At 51.9% G+C, this 6,109-nt stretch overlaps 1 protein-coding gene across 3 annotated transcripts in view; it reads right to left on the bottom strand.

The window, feature by feature from the left end:
- The window catches only part of HIPK3 (homeodomain interacting protein kinase 3), a 69,407-nt gene extending 65,367 nt beyond the window's left edge, over positions 1-4,040 (bottom strand). For 2 of the 3 annotated variants that reach the window (XM_059473582.1, XM_059473580.1), the window contains exon 1: positions 3,870-4,040. The gene's annotated coding sequence lies outside the window, so the exon portion shown is untranslated. Of the gene's footprint in view, positions 1-3,249; positions 3,310-3,869 lie in introns of those variants that run through there. The other variant, XM_059473581.1, reaches the window with a different exon arrangement.
- Between the last annotated feature and the right edge of the window lie 2,069 nt (positions 4,041-6,109).

Here is a 6,109-nt window from a genome sequence, read left to right on the forward strand (position 1 = left end):
CCAGTCACAATTCTGCAGCACAGCTCAGACACCTGAAGTCCCATCCTACAATCATGATCTATTAAAATTAATTAATTATTTTCTTTCAAGACCTATTAAAAGTAATTCATTGTTTTCCAAGATCTTGTAAATACCAACTAATTCTGCAAATTACAAAAGAAGTTGGTATTAAAAGGAAAGAGGAGACCTTTTCTTTCAAGATCCATTAAAAGTAATTAATTATTTTCTACTCCACCTCTGACTGTCAGTGAAGGGATGACAAGAAACAGAATATTTCAGTGACTTAGGAACTTGGACAACACAAAATGGTACAAACAAGCTTTTTTGAAGTCTGAAAGGCAGATGCTATTTCACAAAACCCAACAGCCAACTCGTGACAGAGGAATGTTGGTGGCACCACCGTGACACTTCCACATTCCTTCTTCCCTCAGCCAAGGATCACCAGGTGATTACCAGGCCTGCTCTACCCAACTAGTACTTCTGGCAGTCACAGCACTTTCATTCAGCTCTAATGCCTCTGCAGATCAGATGAAATCATTTCATATATTCAGAAAAGCTGAGGCTGGTCTAATAAAAAAAATGTAGGAAGGCCTCTCTGTCCTCTGCTTTACTCCCCAAAGTTCTGTGCAGAAAGCAGCACAGTAAAAAAAGAAATAGAGGGGAAAGGTGTTTAGCGCTCCTTTCAGCTTTCTAAGGATGTAGAGAAGCAGTATTTCCTACAGGTAAATATCTAGTACACTAGAAATACATTCTATCTCACAGAAGGATCAGCCTTCTGCCTCCTAATGAATCAGATCAGGTGAAATCATTTATATATTCAGAAAAGCTGAGGATGATCTAATAAAAAAATGCAGGAAGGCCTCTCTGTCCTCTGCTTTTCTCCCTAAAGTTCTGTGCAGAAAGCAGCACAGTTAAAAAAAAAAAAATATAGAGGGGAAAGGTGTTTACCCCTTCTTTCAGCTTTCTACGGACATAGAGAAGCAGTATTTCCTACAGGTAAATATCTAGCGCAGTGTAACACTAGAAATCCCTTCTCTCTCACAGAAGGATCAGCCTTCTGCCTCCTAATGAATCAGATCAGATGAAATAATTTCATATATTCAGAAAAGCTGAGGCTGATCTAATAAAAGAATATAGGAAGGCCTCTCTATTCTCTGCTTTACTCCCCAAAGTTCTGTGCAGAAAGCAGCACTGTGTGCAGGAACTGTTCTGTAAGTGCCACGACACCCCACACTGCAACAGCGAAATTTAGCTCCGCTAAAAGCAGTTTCTCCTCCTGTATTTAACATCCCTCCAAAATACATGTCCAGCCTCAAATGACAGTGCTGTTCCCGTGCCAAACGCTGCTTTTCTCCCCTCTCACACACAAGAAAGGCAACCACAAAATTCCCGTTCCAAAAGGCACCGCTTTGTCAAAAGGGCCTTTGTTGCCGTGATCGGCACGCTGGCAAAAGGGAAAATACAAGAAAGAGATCCTATGGAGAGGTAAAAAGAAAACTGCTCTGAAAACAGGAAGCGTGCAGTCCCTTCAGAGAGGGGTACACACACCTCAACACGTGAGCTTGGGGAAACACAGCCTGACATTCCTACACCTCTGCACTGGGCTTTCCACAGGAATTCAGTACAGTTAATTCTGTTCCACCCAGGGGCTGGTGAGCTGACCAACCCTCTGCCTCTGAAAATGCTGCTGAGCCTCCCATCCCCTTCCACAGATGCCATCAACCCCACAGATGCTTTTGGAAAAAAAAAAAAAAAAGAATTGTTTTGAAGCAACTGCTGCAAACTGTAGGACACAAGGAGAAAAGCAGCGCATGCAGATAAATTCTGGTGGTTTTTTATCAGTTAGTTCTGAAAGATGAGTTGCAAGCTCAGCCTCCCTCCCCACACCCTGTCTTTGTCTCTGCTATCTTGTTATGCAGGAGCCTGTCTCATTTCCCTGTTTCCACAGGTAGTTGTTTGAAAGAGACGAGGGAGGAAAACACGCAAACACACACACACACACAAAAAAAAAAAAAAAAAAAAAAAAAAAAAAACCACGAAACAAAGGAAAATTCACAAGCGCCGCAGAGACCCCAGGGCAGGGGCAGCTTCCCGAGCAATTTTTCAATGTAACTTTATTCCAGCTCATGGAACCCATCCAATTCCACACCGCCCCCAAGCCCGGAGAGCCACGCACCACCACCACCGCAGTCGGAACCGGAACACCCGGCCAAATTTATCTATTGAAAAAAAAAATTCATAAATTAATTTCCAAGCACGAGCGGTGCCACACCCTAGCAGAGAAGCCCCCAGGAAGAAGAGGAGGCAGCGAAAAGTCCGAGGGCTCCCAGCATGTGCTACCATAAAAGGTCCGCAGATAAAGGCGCCCCACGGCTCCAGCGGGATCGGTTTTCCCCCGGTAAGCCCGCGTTAACACTTTGCTCTATTTATTTGCCATCTCACCACGCCGCTTCGTAATACAGTATTGACCTATTTTCCAGGTGCTTAATTAATCTCTCCGCTGGCTGCCACGCTTGTTAGGCAGCTACTGTGTGTATTTTAAACTTTAGTTTATAGAAAGCTCTAGCAAATTAAGTCTGTTACGGAATTATTATGTCAGTCCTCAGAGTTCATCCCAGCTTTCCTACTTAGTGCGACATCAATCAGAGCCTAAACTTTTTGCAAACGATGTCATGGGGAGGTAATACCGGGCAGAAAATGAATAATCACAGAAACATGCATTGTTATCGACAACTACAGCTTCAACTAATGTAATCGTCGCTCATAGTAACATACTTTCCCACAATTTCAAAACGCTGAAATAAACAAGGCGATACGCAAGTAGGGAGATGTGAAACACACAAGCAGGAAGATGCAAAAACATCAGAGCGCCACATAATTTCTGGCAAGTCAAGCCCCGGAGCGCCAAAAACTAAGTTAACAAGGAAACAAACAATCGCAGTTTCTGACATTTTAAGTCAGATGCAACAGTTAGCAACAAAAGTATAACCTCAAAAGAAAGCTCTTTATTATATACGTGTAAGCACATAGCATTGACGATCGAGGGCTCGATCTAAATAAAAGTAATTTTTACACACTCATCACAATTTCCTACAGCGTTAAACACATGCAAACGCACCTGCCAGCTTTACAATTGATACCACGACGAATCCAGAACAAACCCCGCACAATCCCTGCCGCAACCATTACGGCAGAGCCTCCGGCACACAAACCCCTCCGCTTTCACAGAGCCCGCTCTTGGGAACTGACCAAATTTTAAAGCGTCCACTTCCTTTCCAGTTGCTGTTAGCGATGCCGGCCCCGGGCACCATTTGCCGCCCCAGCCTCCCCCCAGCGCGTGTCTCTGCTCGGGGCTCAGGGCCGAGGGTCGCGTCCCGCCGGGACTGCCAGGAGCGGCCGCGCCGGCGGCCGAGCAGCACCGGGGCGGGAGGAGCCGCGGCCGCGCCCCGGGACCCCCCGCAGCCCGCCCGGCCCCGGCGCTCCATACAAGGCACGGCAGGAGGCGGCGCGCCCGGAGCGGAGCGGGGCAGCGCCGGCAGCGGGCGAGGGGCGGCCACACCTCCCCCGCCGGGCGGCGCCGGCCTCGCCCGGCACCCGGGGCGGCTCCGGGAGGGGCGCCGGGCCGCGCCGCGGAACGGGAAACTTCGGGGACGCGGCGGGGCGGGCGCCGTCGAGGGCAGCGGGAAGGGGAAGCGGCGCTGCCCGCTCGCCGCCGCCGCGCTCGGCCAGGCCGGCGGCGCTGCCCCGGGCAGGGGGGTCGGGTGTGCCGCGGAGCCCCCCGCGGGCAGGGCGCGATCGCCGCCGGCGGAGGCAGAGGCAGCGCCGCTCTCCGCCCGCGGGGCCGGCCCCGCTCGCCGCCGGCCGCTCACCTTCACGGGTCGGGCCGCGCTGGCGTCCGCGCTGGAGCTGCCGCCGCCGCCCTGGGCATGTCCGGGAGCGCTCCGGGAAGCGCCGCTCCGGCCGGGCTCAGCCGCTCAGCCCCGCCGCCGCTGCTGGCGCCGCCGCCTCGGCCGCTGCCATCTTGTCCTGGCGGCTGCGAGGGAAGAGCCCCGGCTCAGCCCGCTCGACAGACCGGGCCTCCGCCTCATCTTCCCGGGGAGGGACCCAACCCGCCCCCGGCCGCCGCCTCCTCCGCCTCCGCCTCCTCCCGCCTCCGCCCTGCCCGCGGCGGCCTAGCGGCGCCCGCCGCCGCCCATCGCCCCGGAGCGGCGGCCGCGGCCCCGCCGAGCGCTGCGGAGGGGGCGCCGGCCGAGCCCCGCTCCGGCGCGCCCCGGCCCCCGCCCAGCCCGCGGGGCGCAGCCTGCGGGGCGCTCCCGCCGCCTCCCGCTCCGCTCCGCCCGGCCCGGCCCGCCGGCAGCGCCCCCGCCCGGCCCCGCCGCGCAACGCAGCCGCCGCCGCCGCCCCGCCCGGCCCGGCCCCGCTGCCGCTCCTCTGCTGCCCTCCCGCACCGACCGGCCGGGGCTGCTGGGCCATCACCGCCCATGGCAGCAGCTCGGCGGCGGAGCCCCCTCAGCGCCAGCTGATGGTCCTCCCGGGAAGTCACCCCTGGGAGGACAACTCGGGATGCTCCTGCAGCGAACTCCCCCTGGGAGGACAAGTTGAGATGCTCCTACCCCGAACTCCCGTGACGGTCCCCCTGGAAGTCCTGGGAGGACGAGTTGAGATGCTCCTACCGCGAACTCGCCTCCCTGCCCTCCCCGGTCTGTCACTACCTGGAGGAAGGCAGCCTGGTGCTTTGTGGGGGCTCTGCCAGGGGCACCTGTACAACTCCCAAATCCTCCGGTGCTGGCCATCCCGATCACCGCACCCGGAATCGGTGAGCTCTCCCTGCCAGCTCCCAGCTAGCTGCCAACTCCCGTAACACTCATTCACAAGCACTCAACGTGCATAACGATGAGCAAACTGGTGCCAGGACAAAGGCCTGGCTCTCAGGACCTGGAGCTTAGAAGATGACAAGGTGAGAATGAATTTACCACCTCCTAACTCATTTAAATGAGTGGTAAGACAAATAGGCTTCCCCAGCCAGCCCTGGAAACAAGTGTGAAGCATCAACCTTCCAGATCTGGTCTGGCATCCTTCCCTGGCTCGCAGTCCTTGCCACGCTAGCCCGAGCCCGTCAGACACACCACCAGCTTGAGAGCAAGCAGGACAGAGCAGATGTATTGCCCAGTTTGCATCCTGCATTACAGTTCAGCATTTTGCCTTGCTCAACTCTTCACAAAATAACAGGATACACCCTCAGTAACAACATGTCCCTAATACTATACATCACTTAAATATTAGTGGTTTGTAGGACTGGTCATCTTCTCTGCAAACAGCATTCTTGACCCGAAATAGTGTTCAGCTGATGTGGGGCAAAAAAGGAATTACTGTTTGCCTATAAAGTATTTAGCCCCAAGATAAATCCTTGGCAACAGCTCCAACTGGACATCACATGCTTCTCCACCTCTTGCCAAAAATAACAAAGAATTTCTTTATTTACTTGCACAACTACACGTACTCTGCTATTTTTTTCTCACTACTTGTTCCAATATTTTCAACACGTGTCTGCTTGATTTTCACCTTTATTTAGGACCAATCCTTGTAATAAAGATTGTTAGGATGTGAAGTCAGAATTTGAATTAATTAATTGGAGAAGCCAGACTTATTGTACGGAAGTGCTAAAACCTAACATTGGTTTTACTACCACAACACCACCAATTTTCAGTCTTGTAAGTAATGAGCCATATAATTTAGGGCTGGGGAAGAAATAGGTGGGTGTCAATGGTAGTAAATTATAGCACTCAAGAGCTGCTCATAACATCTATTGCTTACTAATTTTAGAAATATTAATCAAGCTCCTAAAAAATAACATCCTACAGAGTTATTTCTACACGTTTTATTAACATATAAATAGACAGTAAATGTTGATAAACATTCTTGTTGATTACTTAACCATACAAACTCTAAAATGGCTTAACAAAAAAAAAAGCACATTAAATATATGCTGATTCAATCCATACTTGATCTGCAAACTTAAATTGGTGTATATCACCCCAAATTGTGATCCGCTGACGAGTATCAACATGTTTTTTAGGATCTATTTCTAGCAAATTTCTCGTGTTTCACA

Source organism: Ammospiza nelsoni, chromosome 6 (genome assembly GCF_027579445.1).
Source record: "Ammospiza nelsoni isolate bAmmNel1 chromosome 6, bAmmNel1.pri, whole genome shotgun sequence".
In the NCBI taxonomy this organism is placed as follows: Eukaryota; Metazoa; Chordata; class Aves; order Passeriformes; family Passerellidae; genus Ammospiza; species Ammospiza nelsoni.